Source organism: Lagenorhynchus albirostris, chromosome 3, assembly GCF_949774975.1.
Source record: "Lagenorhynchus albirostris chromosome 3, mLagAlb1.1, whole genome shotgun sequence".
In the NCBI taxonomy this organism is placed as follows: Eukaryota; Metazoa; Chordata; class Mammalia; order Artiodactyla; family Delphinidae; genus Lagenorhynchus; species Lagenorhynchus albirostris.
This window is the reverse complement of record NC_083097.1, coordinates 66,508,521-66,525,659: the sequence shown is the minus strand read 5'-3', so window position 1 is coordinate 66,525,659 and position 17,139 is coordinate 66,508,521.

Below are 17,139 nucleotides of genomic sequence, written 5' to 3'. Positions count from 1 at the left end.
TCTCTCTCTCTCTCTCTGTCTCTTTATGGCTGCATTGGGTCTTCATTGCTGCCCGTGGTCTTTCTCTAGCTGCAGCGAGCAGAGGCTACTCTTCCTTGCAGTGCATGGGCTTCTCATTGTGGTGGCTTCTCTTGCTGTGGAGCATGGGCTCTAGGTGCATGGGCTTCAGTAGTTGTGGCACGCGGGCTCAGCAGTTGTGGCGCACGGGCTTAGTTGCTCCACGGCATGTGGGATCTTCCCAGACCAGGGATTGAGTCTCGTGTCCCCTGCATTGGCAGGCAGATTCTTAACCACTGCTCCACCAGGGAAGTCCAGAAATGGCCAGAGGAGTTTGATTTAGCTAAGTTCACCCTGATTTCACATGTAACATGGCTTTTATAATTGGCAGGTATTTTTTTCTGTTTTAAATAGAAACTCTTTCTAAAACCCTTAAAATATTTGATTATGTCATAAAGTCTCCAAGATAGAAATTTAGAAATACTAAACTCTAATGAAGTAAACATGAAACAAATTTCCATCATGGATTGCAGTGAAACTTCTATTTGGGTAAGCACTTCATAAAAAAATGAATGCATTATAACACATTAGTACCTAGAGGTTTACGTTGGGCCTAGGTCGGGCTTCTACAGAATGTTTTAGATCAAATTTACCTACTTCTCTTTAGATATGTGAGCTGTAAAATACCGATGTCATTTCAAATTTTCCTACTTCTCTTTAGACATGTGAGATGTAAAATACAGACGTCATTTCCTTTTGTTCCACCAAATTCACCATCACTTAAAACTTATCAGGAAGAAATAGCATTGCATTCTATCTTTCAAACTTCAGGCACTCATCTCCTACATTTGAATATTTTTAAAGTAAAATCTTACCAAAACTGAAAGTCTGAAAAATATTGGAAAATAAATCTTAAGTGAAGGTTTGACTTTTTCAGGCAGAAATATTAATACCCTGTGTAAGTAGCTTTGGATGCTTAAGCAGTGGTGTGCTGCTAAATGTTTAAAAATGGGCTGGAGGATCAAAAAAATGGTCAGAAGACCTAAATAGACATTTCTCCAAAGAAGACATATAGATGGCCAAAAAGCACATGAAAAGATGCTGAACATCGCTAATTATTAGAGAAAACAAATGGAAACTACAATGAAGTACCACCTCACACCGGTCAGAATGGCCATCATCAAAAAGTCCACAAACAATAAATGCTGGAGAGGGTGTGGAAAACATTGGCCAGCTCAATCTCCTGCCCTGTGAGGAAACTGCCCTTACCACATACTTAACCTGTAATAAGCCATTTCTTCTATCTTGGCCTCAAAACTTCCACCAATGAGGATGGTCAACAGTACAGGATTGTGGGCAGACATGGTTCAAATCCTTTCTCTGCTACTCACCATACATGCATGTAACTGTGAGAAATTCACTTAGCCTGAGTTTAGTGTTCTCATCTGTAAAATGGAGGTACTACATATTTGCAACTTCAGAGAGTTGTTTTGCTGAGCAAACAAGATGCCATGTGTAATGCATTTAGCACAGGGTTGGAACAAAACAAGCACTCAGTATATGCCAGCTAACACAATTTAGACAATGATTTTCAACCTTGGCTGCAGGTACGTATCACCTGGGCGGTTTTAAAAATCCCAAGGCTCAGGATACACACTGGCCTACGTAAATTAGAATTTCTGATGATGGGATCCAGGCACCAATATTTCAAAACTCCCCAGGTTGGGCTTCCCTGGTGGTGCAGTGGTTGAGAGTCCGCCTGCCAATGCAGGGGACATGGGTTCATGCCCCGGTCCGGGAAGATCCCACATGCCGCGGAGCGGCTGGGCCCGTGAGCCATGGCCGCTGAGCCTGCGCGTCCGGAGCCTGCGCTCCGCAACGGGAGAGGCCACAACAGTGAGAGGCCCGCGTACCGCAAAAAAAAAAAACAGAACAAAACTCCCCATGTTATTCTATGTGCAGCTAACATTAAGGAACACTGAATAACCAGCTAAGAAAATTTGCAAGGCCACGCAATTCAGTAGCTAGATGACTACAATTACTACATTGTATTTCCTTTTAAAGAGGCAGAGCTACAACAATCATTAGTAGTATCAAGATGCAAAGTTTAAGCACCCAGTGTGTTCAAGATAATAAAAGCTCCTTCTCTGGGAGGTCTTTGAAGCATCAGGAAAGTTATTTACATGGATAACCTCTTTGCTTAAGCTGCTTGGGTATACATTTCTTCTTGTTTATAGTTTCAAATTCTTAGATAACTTCTTGTCACATCTGTGTTGACTATTGTCAGTTGCCAGCTGAGCTTTGTCTCTGGAGAAATCACTGAACACAGCTCTGCTCCAATGCAGGTAGCTAAGAGAAGGATGGAAACATTCTGAATAATAATTAGAAGGGAAAAAGGGAAAGTGAAATTCCATTAGGAAAGCGCTCCTGTCAGAGCCAATGGAAGTAGATGCTTCAACAAAACAGGGCTCAAGAGGATCAAGCATGAACCTTCTTCCTGTGTGACAAGAGATGGTCTAAGAGGATCGATTCCATGTACAGCCATTAACACACAGTTTTTGATCAAAGGCATTATTCTAATTTTACCTGTCCCTAATCTTGAGATACTCATGACATGGTCTATGATTAATCAGCATGACAATCACAATTATGGGAAAATGGAAATTAAGATATATTATTTCTATCAGTTTTACTCAAAGTTTGCCCCTGCTTCTGCCCATGTGACTGTCAATTCAACCTTCTGCGAACACACTGGATTAAAATCTTGTTTCGTTTTTCAAATCCCTTTACATCATCTGACTCCGAATTAAAGGCAATCTGCCATTACGTTTAAGTTAGAGTGATAGTAATTAGAGTGACCTAGAATTCTCTACAAACTATTTCACTTTAAGAAACATGGGATTACACTCTTGCTGTCTGCCTAGCTGGCAATCTGTATGGAGAAGACAAAGGATAAATGAGCTTGGTGACTCCTTCAAAATGGTATTGATTCAAAGATATATTGGTTGACAACCCACCCTCAGAGGACAAAGGACCTGCTGCCATTCATGGGGTAAATAAATACTTTACAGGTCAGTAACACTAATATTTCCAGAGGCCTCTAAGAACCTGGCTTTTTATGAAGCTGTTACCATGTTTGACGCCCTGGTATTATGAAGTGATTATTTTCATGTATTTTGTTTCAGGACTTTTACCTGTTTTTGCTATAAGCAATAGATTTTCTTCTGCTCTGGAAGAAAATATTGTATAGTATGAGAAAAACACTCATATAAAGTAAAATAGCTTTTGCTTTGGGCCATGTTTCCACGGGCAAATCAAAGCGTAACCTTAGAAATTTTGAGATGCAGAAATAACTAACAAAAAATGGGATATAGAGTGGTAGAAAGAAGGTGGGAAAAAGGTTTAGTGCCCTGATTCACCCACATTTTATAGCAAGGGATCAATAAGCACTACTTAAACTGATGAATCAAGTAACTACAGTTCAAGTGCATTATTTAAAGACATAATGCATGCTTTGATTTCTTTAATTTTTTAAAAATAGCTTCCACGCACATAAAGCTTAATGACTACACTAGTTATGTTCCTGGAAATAAATAAATATATACACACATTTATTTTACATAGAGACAGTCATACAGAGTCAGAAAGAGAAAAACAAATATCGTATATTAATGCATATATGTGGAATCTAGAAAACTGGTACAGATGAACCGGTTTGCAAGGCAGATATAGAGACACAATGTAGAGAACAAACATATGGACACCAAGGCGGGGGGAAAGCAGGGTGGGGAGGTGGTGGTGGGATGAATTGGGAGACTGGGATTGACACATATACATTAATATGTATAAAATAGATAAGTAATAAGAAACTGCTGGATAAAAAAATAAAATAAAATTCAAAAAAAGATATTTATTGTTATATTTGTTTTATATATATACTATATAAAATATGTATAACATGCTGATATTAATGTATATTATTTACCATATAAAATAGATAATTTATGTGTTGTTATATAAATAATATATTTATGTATAATATATATTATTTGTACATATAAAATTATGTATAATCACACATATACATACATATTCCTATATACATACATCTGTATACACACATGCTCAAATCGTCTAAGCTAATAATCATTTTGATGCCCCATTCCAAAAGTTAACCTGCTCTCCTAGTCAGCAGAACCTCCACAAGTCTTATTCTTTCACTTCCCTCATATTTATTCTATAATCATATTTTATTTGTCATTACTAACCTTATTTCCAATTGAAAATAATAGGTTTATCCAAGTCAAATTTTAGAGAGTATAAATTCTACTTCTATATGTAGTGATATATTTATGCAGTTGTTGAGTCAAATAATAACATAATACTGAGAAAACATAACAAGATTATTATTAAAAACAAAATATTGAATAGAAACAAGTGCCTTTCTAACACACCATCATCACATTTCTTCTTCTGCTCTGGTTGTTTTCTGATTTGGACTAAAATTTTTAATAAACTGGTATATTGTTATCCTTAAAATAACAATGTGTAAAGAAAAATATCCCAAGGAAACATGAAAAGGTCAAAATAAAGGTTTAATTAACTACAAAATAAAGTAGTATCTGTCCTATAATTACAACATTAGAAAGATATTTACTCAGCAATATCAAGAATGACTTTTTTACAAGAGGAAAGTTTTTTTTTTAAGTAACTGCTACGTTTCAAGGAAAAAATACCTCTTGAAATCAATGATACAGGATGAATAAATAAATGAGAAATACTTAGAAGACAAAGGAGAGCTTTTAAAATTAGAGTAATAATGCTGATCTAATTATACATGTAGATAGTTACTAATTAGAACAACTAAATTACAAAAATGCCTCAAAGATTATTTTGAAATGATATTGCCAGCTCCAGTAGGTCAAATCTTTGGGATAAAAGTCATGCCATTTGTTCTCTAACTTTCTGCACTTCAAATTGATCTTGGGAGTCTGAGGTCAGCCTCCAGATGATATTTAGAAATATTTGTCAATTTATTGCACCAAGGTGCTCACCTATATGTTATATGTTTTTCCTACTCTTTCTGCCAATATTTTAGGGCTGGCTCTACCATTACTTTATCCCTGATCTTCTCTTCTCAGGACTCACTTCATAACACTGGCTTTGGATGATTTTAAAACTATTGCTATATTACTACTTAAACGCCGTAATAGACAACTCATTAAAATACTACTCATCCTTTCTTCTGCAGACAAAATAGTTATTACTAAAAATAAAATGGATTTTTAAAAAATTGCAACAGAATGACACTGCACTTCTCAATTCAACTACCTTGCACAGCGTGCCATGGTACTGGGCTATAAAACCAAAAAATTAATGCTCACAGGAATCTAGTTGGTGATTCAAGTAAGTGAACAATAAGATTTAAATATGATATAATAAAAGCATCAATAGAATTCCATTCAAGATACCATGAATCAGAGGGAAAGTAATTGGTGCTGTCTGGGAGAGCTTCTTGGGGGAATTGACCTCTGCATCGAATTTTATAGAATGAGAAATAGTTCACAAGGAGAGCAAGAGATAAAAGTATATTCCAAGCAAAAAGGCAAAGAATGGAGATATAAATCATGATGGTTTTTTTTGTGTTCTGCCATAATGGAATGTAACAATTGAGCATCTGTTAAAGAAGTAGAAGATGGAGCTTGGGGACATGAGGCTGGAGAGATATCCAGGGGCAAAATGATTAAGGTATTCAATTCCATGATGCAGGGCTTGAACATATGGGTTTCAGGAGCCAATGAAGGTTTTCAATCATGAGATGCATGTTTTAGTCCAACCACTCTGGCATCTAGTATGGCAGAGGGGTGGGAGGTATGGGAATAGTGACAGATTAAATAGCTAACAGGCTATTCAGATAGCCAAGGCAAGCCTTGACCAGGCCATGGGAAGAGAGTGGCACTGGAACTGTAGGAGTTGATTTTATTAAGGCCAAACCCCAAAGCTTTAGGAAACTCAGAAATATTTAGCTTATGCGATTCCATTACTCTCAAGTGTTCCTTGTATTCCTACAGTAATTATGTGCCATGTGGATTCTTGAGGAAAGAAGCACTAGACCAAGTTAGTCCAAGACAAGGAAAGGGTCCAAAAAACTGATGGAGACTCCATTTAAAGGTTTCAGTGAAACCCCTAAAACTGTGTGTGTGCATTCTTCTAAGAGGATCCACACTTTGCCTATGATATATTGTGAAAAGAGCGAGAATCACCATTCTATTACACAATTCTCAAGTCTGGTCCAGTCTCATTCAGAATGCCTGAAAACACTTTTGAAATTTCTACTGCTATTCATTACCTACTGACCAGATTACAATTTTAAATGGATTCCAGACTTTACATTTTGAATAATTAATTGTTCCTGCTTGCACAGATAAGTGTGCAAGACTTTGAGACTGGATCTCATTATTTCTGAAGTGTTGATAAATGGAAGAAAAGAGGGACAATTCATTATAACACTACCAAGAATTTACTTCCTATAAGTCAATTAATAAAAGTGGGAAATCTGACTTTGAAAGAAACTTTAGCTAGAAGGAATAACTTTCATGAGTCTTCCCATTCAGGTATCCATTTATTGGATTTGGGTTGTTCTAGACTTTGGAGATGTAATCTAATGGAACGTACTTCCTTGGGAGGTTTGGTATTCTATTTTGTAATGTGAAAAGCTGCTTAAAAGTGCCATTATAGTAAGAGTGGGTAAAACGCCTGCATTTCTCCCTTATTTAGTGATACCTTTTGATTCGCTTCACCCAGTATGGGCATAATTTCACCACATATTCTCATGCATATCATTTCCTAGACTGGGTTCCTCTAGGCCAGGGACTGTGAATCTTTGCTCATCTCTGGACCCTTAGTGTTTTATCTTGGACATTGTTAGGGACAATGAAAAAGTATGTTGAATGAAAAAATAAGTGCCTACAAAATAAAACATTTCATCAAAGGGTAGCAGAGAGATTTGAATGAGGAAGAAAGCACTTCTGAGACATAAAAGTATAGTTGCCCCTGATATTAGAGAGACTCAATGAATTTTCACAAATTTGTGCGTTTCCAGGGCCTTAATAGGAATCCTTTACAAAGCTGAGTTCTTCACCTCATTTCCCCTGTTAGCTATTGGAGGCTTTCAAAACTCCAAGCCTCAATATCATTGTTTTAATTCATGGTACACTTTGGAGAACTCTTGTTATGAGCCACCTACATTACTTTCCAAAACTCACTATTGGGCCATTTTATTACAAATGAAACAACAGCCTGAGAGTGAGAATTGTTATAAACTGGAATGGGTAACTAGGAAAATTGTTCTGATGCTTTCTTTAAACACAAAAATACTGTTTTTAATTTATCTTGATTAATTAGAAGATAAACATGCCCAATACCATGGGTTCCTCCCAAGTTCATCCCAGGCCTCTGATTTTCTTAGTGCAGAGGGATTCTTTTCATTCTTACAATGCTAGTTCCTCAGATGAATAGCGTAATTCTTAACTGAAGTACTCTTCACTATACACCTGAAACTAACACAACATTGTTAATCAACTATACTCCAATATAAATAAAATTTTTTAAATAAATAATTAATTAAAAGAAAGAGAAAATGTATGCCACATATATCATGACCCCATTCCACACAAATCACTAAATTAACAAAATCAAAATAGCCCCTCTGCAGGAACGGGATCTCAGAAATGAAATACAGTGATACTTGATAGAAATTATCAACGCTTTATCAGTCAGCATCTCTGTTTCACCAACTCACATGCCAGAAGACACAGAATGATTACCATTACATCTAAAACGAATGTGAAAGGAAACATCTTCACCATGGGGAGAATGCTAGAGAAAAAACAACTCAAGGAAATGAGGTGCTTTGATAATCTCATGTATCTAGTAACGAGACAGCCTTTCAAGACCATTGGCAATGTTCAAAGATTTTTGTTCTTCATCAATCTCTGCCAAGGGACATGACTGTAAACATCTAACTATAAAGCTACATGGAACAGAGAGAGACAACCTCTGGAATCTGCATACTGGTGGTAGGAAGTGGCTTAGCCACTTAAATATAGAGAATGTTAGAGTGTTGGGGAATATCAGAACTGTACCACTGCAACTTTGAGAGAGAAAAATACTAAGAGACATTTGAGAAAGCAGAGATTTTTCTGCATTATTTTGTAAAATATCAGATAAAAGCTGGAATTCCAAGGAACATCAATTTACTAATTCTGCACTCTCTATTAAAAACCGGCCCACAACCCCTGAAGGGCAGCAAATAACTCTTCTCCACCTCTCATCCTCTGCAGGGTTAGCACACTATCTTGCATAGGTGACATTCGTTGGTTATCTGCATGAATAAATTAAGAACCAATGGTTCAAAACAAATTAGTAGCTGATAAAGACAATATTTGAAATAGATAAAGGGCCTATTCAGGGAAATGGAACCATATGACTCTCTCATTAAAATACTACCATTTTATAATACTGTTGCAAGGATAACACCCATCCGATAAATATTCTGCTTTATAAGGAAAGAGCTATGTTAGGTCCAAAGGCAACTTCACCATGAAATATTGAAGCATAATCTTAGGCCCTTCTCACTTGCAGAGGCCGCTTCCACAGTTCTTGGAGGAGTTCCAGCAGTACGTTCACAAGGTCATTGGATTTTTTTATATTTAAAAACATAGGATACGGGCTTCCCTGGTGGCACAGTGGTTGAGAGTCCGCCTGCCGATGCAGGGGACACGGGTTCGTGCTCCGGTCCGGGAAGATCCCACATGCCGCGGAGCGGCTGGGCCCGTGAGCCATGGCCGCTGAGCCTGCGCGTCCGGAGCCTGTGCTCCGGAACCGGAGAGGCCACAACAGTGAGAGGCCCGCGTACCACAAAAAAAAAAAAAAAAAAAAAAAAGACACTTGATAGAAGTTTCCCCAATTTGATAGGAATCCTAAAAATGTATATGACAACCTCAGTAGAGAGCTATGAAGTTGAAAGAAACATTTCTAAATTAACAAAAAGCAGTTTTCGGGCTTCCCTGGTGGCGCAGTGGTTGAGAGTCCGCCTGCCGATGCAGGGGACACGGGTTCGTGCCCCGGTCCGGGAGGATCCCACATGCCGCGGAGCGGCTGGGCCCCTGAGCCATGGCCGCTGGGCCTGCGCATCCGGAGCCTGGGCTCTACAACGGGAGAGGCCACAACAGTGAGAGGCCCGCATACCGCAAAAAAAAAAAAAAAAAAAAAAAAGCAGTTTTCAATTAGCCATGTTTGACAAAAGATTGAATTCTTGTCTCTATAGAAAGTGATATTAAAAAATTATTGCCATATGGAGAGGTGATCAAGGAGTAGGCTGCCAAAATTATAGAAAAAAAATCCTAACTTTTAGAGAAAATTAATTAATAAAGCATTATTTTTGAATTTTGTGATGTTTGTGGTATCTGATGCCTTTTTAAATATTTGTCATTTGATTTATTATTTTATTCTAAATCTATGTTACATTTGAACCTAATTTTGTATTTTTGATACTGGATTCGCTTTCTTAAACAGACCCCCACGTTTGCATATGGTTCGGGCACTACAAAAGCTGAATCGGGCTATGACTAGCAAAACTAGTGAGTTGCCTTGTTGGAAATTAGTTATTGGTGAGACAGTAAAGGCTTTGCTTGAATCACGTGACAGTTAGGATTAGACAGATACTATTATTGTAGTTATTTTTGATAGATTCTCTGAAAAGTAGAGATTTTGAGAGCAGATACTGTCCAAACTGGTCTAACATTGACAAGGTGCTCTTTAAGGTATTTTCAAGACTAAGACTAGAGCACTGAATATTTTATTTCAAAGATAAAATAGATAACTACTTCATCTTCACATTTTTAGTAGTAACTACATGTATTTGATTAATATCTTTTATACATCCAAAGTGCTTTTTCATACTCTAGATTACAGCTTCTTAATGGCAATAATGAGTCTTGTTTCAGAATAAAAGCTTAGTGCCTGGCACTAAGTAGGTACCCAAAAAGTTGTTACTGAGTAAATCAATGACTGTATTTAATTCCCCAATAAATTTTTAATTTCAGAATAATTATCCTCATATTACCTATGATGAAACAGATGCAGAATGTTTGCCCAAATTTCCCCAAATAATAGGATTCAGAATTTCAAAATCTGTAGGCTTTTTACTACACTGATGGCATCCTACTACAGTAAATAAAACCTCCAACCTTCCTCTACGAAGGCTATTTATTTCAAAGAAATTCAGTTAACACTAATAGACGCAAAAAAATTATTGTTGCATAACATTTTAATTAATGCATATTTGTTATAAATGCCATTAAAGTTGATAATGGCCAAGTGTTAGACAAACATTTTCAGCATTACATTCATGTGAAAATCTATTTATTGACTTTAAATTTTATTAACTTGAGGACAATGATTCTGAAAAAGGAAACATTTCTAACCATCTGAATTTTCTTTTCACTTGGAAAAGCGTTTGTCCAATTGACATACAGTTGACACTTCCACAGTTAAAGCCAACATTTAATATTGCCTGTTCCTATTAGAAGATAACTATTGTCCTTTACTAGACTGAAATGACCATTTATTTTCTACCAGATAGCAGACATTAATAGGATTGGCTCACCCAGCCAACTGTGCTGAATTGTTTAAAAGGACAAGGTCATCCGTGTGGGTGAGGTAACAGCCTATTTTGTGGACCTTTGATAATGCCTGGTATCTTACAAAAAAAAAAATCACAGAGGATTCAGAATTTTTGAAGTAACAATTGACATAGCTTTCCTATTAGTTTGTCTATTTTATAAGGGAAACAAAAATGCTCAGAAGCCCTCTACTAAGGGCTACTAGATATTTCTTTGAAAATACTTGTTCCAAACACTCCAATGAAGCCTAAAAATATGTCTCCCAATACTTGCAGTGTTGGGAGGGGGATGAGGGTGGCTTTTCCAATCTTGATCATGATATCTCAGTTTCTCATACTTAAAGATAATTAGAATCAAAAGAGCACCAAAAGAAAGCTCTAAAAGAACTCAGTGCTTTCAAAATGCTTCCCTGCCTGCAGAGAGCCAGTCTTAGGGAGACACAGACAATGGACCAAGTGTGCAACATGACTAGGAGAGAGGCTGAAAAACAGCTCAGAAAGTGGGTACTCATACCCCAATTTGCCATTCAAACACACAGCTTGCTGATGGGCTCAGCTGTGCACTAGGCTTTGGGTCTGAGTTTTAGGGAGAAACTAAAAATTCAAGGGTGGGAACAGATGCTCCTCATCTTGAAGACCCTGTCCAGATGCTGCCACTAGAGCAGAGGAAAGAAGCAGCTAATTCAGCAGGGCTGGGGAACTAAGAGCTTGGTGCAGGGCCATAAGATGTTTGCTAAAATCTCACATTCCGGTCCCTGTACTTGAACCAATGCCAAATCCCACCAGTTTTTGAGCATTCCCCAAGCAGACATTCCTGGTAGTAGCACGAATCTCTGCAAAGAAAGCTCCAAATGCATGAAGTGCACACCTCTGGTAAGGAACCAGTTTAACCCTCTTCTTGTGTAGTGGTGATGGCAATGTATTTAATGGTGCAATTGATGCTAGTTATATAGAAAATGAAAGGGCCACAGAGATAACTATTCCTCACTCACAGACAAAAGCTTTCTGTCTTGTCCAAGGAGATAAGTGGCTTCTGTCCTCTGCTAAGAGGTTGAATGAGCAAGATAAAGAGATAAAGTCAAGAAGATGTTTTATGTAAACGAATGCTCATGAAGAAAGCAGGGCAGAAATAGGGATATAAGGAAACTGAAGAATCTAAAGATCTCACCAACATGAATCTGTCTGATCTTAGGATCATGGCTTCTGTTAATCCCTTCCTGTTCCTTCCCATCTGTCTCCCTTGTCTCTATGCACCTCAGCCAAATCATCAGATATTTACTACCCACACATCAGGAATTTAATCTGAATTATCTGCTCCTAAGAATGTCACACATCAGATTCTTAAATTATTAAAATATGTGCACCTCCAGTCCAACGTGGCAGACACTGTAGCTGGCTCACTCAGCAGTCATTCCAACCCGCTTCTACCTGCCTTCCCATCTGCAGTGGCTTGAAGGCCAAGGGCTAGATTTCCCAGATTCCTTTGCAGCTAACATTCCAAACAATTTAGGTCCTGTCAATCAGATGTAATCCCAGGAGACTCTGAATCTAAGCTGAGTTTCATAGGAGGAGAGGAGGAGGGTATATGGCATACAGTTCTCTGGTACAGATAGTGGCAGAAGTACAGAGGGCTGGAGTCGACAGTTGTGGCAATAGCTTCCTGGGTTCCTGAAGAGTTGTCTGCTCCCTTTGCAGTCCAGCTCTGCTATACAGTTTGGGAATCTATTCCTAAAAACTCCCAGTGTCTCTTTCAACAGGTCTACCAATGACTATATGAGTCATAATAATCCCTTGATTTTAAACCATCTAGAATGGATTTTATGTTCTGCAGCTAAGACCCTGACTGATAAACTTACTCTGGTTGTGGGAAGAAACCAGACTACTTAAGTATACTTTCCCCTTTCAGACATTCCATTTATGCTAATGAGAAATTTACTAGAGGATAAATCTGTACAACTATGGATGTCACCATTTTAATTCCCAAACTAGATTGCACTAAATTCATAAAAATCTGTCATTCAAGCTACTGGATCACATTGATTCAGAGAATTTTTTATCCTAAAAAATTATGTTTTCATGTATCACTGACAAAAACATTTAATGGGCTTTTACCCAAGTGGCCCACTCAAGACTCTGGTTGATAGAAGTGCTGTCGGGTCCACTAGTTTGCCTATGCTCTAAAAAATATTCTTGAATTCTGAATCAGTTGTAGGCTTTTATTTAGGTCCTAGGAGCTCAGACCCTAGAGTACAGTAGAAGCTGTTCTGTTTGAAGACCTATACATAATATAATTTTCTTCAAAATAATTCTACAGGGTTTCCCTGGTGGCACAGTGGTTAAGAATCTGCCTGCCACTGCAGGGGACACGGGTTCGAGTCCTGGTCTGGGAAGATCTCACATGTCGCGGAGCAACTAAGCCCGTGTGCCACAACTACTGAGCCTGTGCTCTAGAGTCCGGGAGCCACAACTACTGAGCCTGCTCGCCTAGAGCCCATGCTCCTCAACAAGAGAAGCCACCGTGATGAGAAGTTCGTGCGTGCCACCACTAAGAGTACCCCCTGCTCGCCACAACTAGAGAAAGCCTGCACGCAGCAATGAAGACCCAAACACAACCAAAAATAAATAAAATAAATTTATAAAAAAATAAAAATAAAAAAATAATTCTTCATTATTGGAGTTTTGGTGGGATATGAAAAAACATCAGTTACACACACAAAATTTTATTATGTAGAACAAAAGAAAAGTAATTGGAAAATCTTGCCTTAGGATTACCTTATATACACAGATTCTCATTAATCACCCAGTAAGGAGAATAAAGGAGAGTCCCAGGTTACTCTACTTATTAAATTCTCACTGCCTAGGTTATCCCATTCTCCTCAGCATGTGGTCCATTCTAACTTAAAATCATGCTTTTGGTACATGCTAACACAAAGTGATGAGAGATAGTTAACACATAACCAGAGAATTCCAAACCCCCGAATATATAATTACCAAAAATGAGGATAAACCTTAAATACAAAAAATATATATATGAAATTGTTCTATCAATGCAAAAGGAGTTTTAACTTTACCTTGTGAAGATAACATAACTGAAAACACAGTAGAAATCTATTTTTCTACCTGTTCTAACATATATTTCAGAAGCATAAAATGGTATTTATTAGGCCAAAAAAACAATTATTGGGATCTCTGAAAATAAAACTTGCAAGTAGCATCGTTAGAGACTGTATAAGAACAAGTTGGAGATAAAAATAGATGGAATAGACACAGTTTCTCTGAGCATGTTTTATTAGCAGGCAGGCTGTCCATTAAATAGTCTGGCCATGCAGAAGGAAATCAAGGATGGACATAAAATCCCAAAAGGGTCTTTTGAGAACAATATGAGAAAATGAGAGCCTAAAAAAAATTGCCCAAATAAAGGTTACAACATTGGAGAAGGACCAGAATGAGAATTAAAAAATAAAATCTTTGAAGGAGAGAATAAAGTCAATTCTTCTAATCCCAATTTTTAATTAATTGATCGATTTTATTTATGGCTGTGCTGGGTCTTCGTCACTGTGCATGGGCTTTAGTTGTGGAGAGCGGGAGCTACTCTTTGTTGCAGTGCGTGGGTTTCTTATTGCAGTGGTTTCTCTTGCTGCGGAGCACGGGCTCTAGGTGCACGGGCTTCAGTAGTTGCAGCACATGGGCTCAGTAGTTGTGGCTCACAGGCTCTAGAGTGCAGGCTCAGTAGTTGTGGCACACGGGCTTAGTGGCTCCACGGCATGTGGGATCTTCCCAGACCAGGGATCAAAACTGTGTCCCCTGCACTGGCAGGCAGATTCTTATCCACTGCACCACCAGGGAAGCCCCTGATCCCAAATAAAAACAATCTTTCAACTTGTCATTTAGCTAGCAATGACTAAACAATTGTTAACATAATATTAATCACCATAGCATACTTCTGACTGTTTACCATGTGCTGTGCTCTGTTACATGCTATAGGCATGTAATCTCACTTAATCTTCACAAGGATCCCACCAGGCAAGGATAAATATCATCTTTACTGTGTGTCTGAAAGAGCTAGAAAGAAGTGAGTTTCAGGAAATTACTGAAGATTCTAGAAGTAGAAAGGGGATTTGAGTTCCTGGTTTTCTACTCTAAACTTGGTATTATTAACCTCTGTACTATACTAAATTTTGGGGGTCGTATCATTAGAACTAAAACTAGTGCCACCAAATTATACCAAACAGACACACTCACCTATGTGACTGCCCTTATGTCAGGGTTCAAGAAACACATTCAAACACCAAACAAGTAAGAACTGAACTGGAAATCCACCAGTGTATCAGTGAGGACATCTGCATTGCAAAAACAAACAAACCCAACCTTTAGTCCAAGCATGTATAAAAAGAAGGGGGGGAAAAAGGAGCTCAATGGCTCAGGAAACTGGGAAGTCCAGGAGGCATTGCTGTGTTCCAGGCACTGCCTGGTACGGAGGTTCCAACAATGACACCAGGCTCTGAGTCCTCCCTCCTCCTGAACTCCAAGCCCTCAACCTTGGCTCCAGTCACAGATAGGCTCTACCTGGGGGCAACAAGATGGCTGAAGCAGCTTTAGTCTTTCATCTTTCAAGTTTGAGTCAACTAGAAATAAAGAACACTTCCTCATGGGACCAGGAAAAGACTTGGAGTAGCGATGTGTCACTTGAGTCACATAGTGTGAGTCACAGTGAGACCTCAATGTGTCCAGGGAGATGGCTTATTCTGATTGGGTTAGGCTGACATCTCATGCTCCACCCCTGGAATCTGTGAATGAGGCTTACTATTCCACAAGAGCTGGGGATGTAAGGAAGGCAGATCCCTAAGCAAACTCAGGGTTTGCTACCGAAAGAAAAAAGTGGCTGTTTAACAGTCATAAAACCGTAGCAATTAAATACTCACAGTTCTAGCAACTGACCATAGGTAAGTCACCAAATATTTCTCTAGACGTTATTTTCTTCATATTTAAGATGCAGGGTTGAAACAACCCCATTTACCATCCTATCCAAAAGAATAATATACCTAGGAATAACCTACCTAAGGAGGATAAAGACCTGTACTTAGAAAACTATAAGACAATGATGAAAGAAAATGAATATGACACAAACAGATGGAAAGATATACTGTGTTCTTGGATTGGAAGAATTAATACTGTCAAAATGACCATACCATCCAAGGCAATCTACAGATGCAGTGTAATCCCTATCAAATTACCAATGGCATTTTTCATAGAAGTAGAACAAATAATTTTAAAATTTGTATGGAAACACAAAAGACCCCAAATAGCCAAACTAACAGAGCAGGAGGAATCATATTCCCTGGCTTCAGACTATACTACAAAGCTACAGTAATCAAAACAGTACAGTACTGGCACAAAAATAGACACATAGTTCAATGGAGCAGGATAGAAAGCCCAGAAATAAACCCACACACTTGGTTAATTAATCTATGACAAAGAAGGCAAGAATGGAGAAAAGACAGTCTCTTTAATAAGTGGTGCTGGGAAAACTGGACAGCTACTTATAAAAGAATGAAAATAAAACATTTTCTAACATCACATACAAAAATAAACTCAAAATGGATTAAGACCTAAATGGAAGATCAGATACTATAAAACTGCTAGAGAAAAAAACATACGCAGAACACTCCTTGACATAAATTGCAGAAATAGGTTTTTGGATCCATCGCCTAGAGTAATGGAAACAAAAGCAAGAATAAACAAATGGGACCAAATTAAACTTACAAGCTTTTACACAGCAAAGGAAACCATCACCAAAATGAAAAGACAACTTACTGAATGAGAGAAGATACTTTCAAATGATTATGACTGATAAAGGGTTAATATCCAACAAATATAAACAAATAATACAACTCAAAATTAAAAAAAAAAACTCAATTAAAAAATGGACAGAACCAGTAGAGAAAGACTATTAATTGTGCTTTCACATTTTTTATGCTTTACTAATTTCTTGTCTGCATAGTATCTTAAATATGAAGAGAAGTATGTTTACATCTCTCCTATTTGAATGTATTTATCCTTCTTGTAATTTTCTCCATTTTGACCTTTTTAATGATAATATAATTAGATATATACAGGTTAAGAATTTTTATACTTTCTTAATGGATTGTTCATATCATCATAATGTAGTGACCATATTGTGCCTAATAGTGTTTATCTTAAAGTGTACTTTGCCTGATACTAATATTGTAGCACCAGTTTTTGGGGGGTTGTATTTCCTAGGTATATATTTTTTCTGTCTTTTTACTTTCAACATTTCTGTGTCTTTATTTTAGGTGTATTTCAATATACAGCATATACTTGGATTTTTAAAAATACAATTTGCCAAGATAAAAATAAATTCACCATGCAGTATGATTAAAAAAAAATAGAAGAACTGAATAGACATTTTTCCCAAGAGGAAATGCAGATGGCCAACA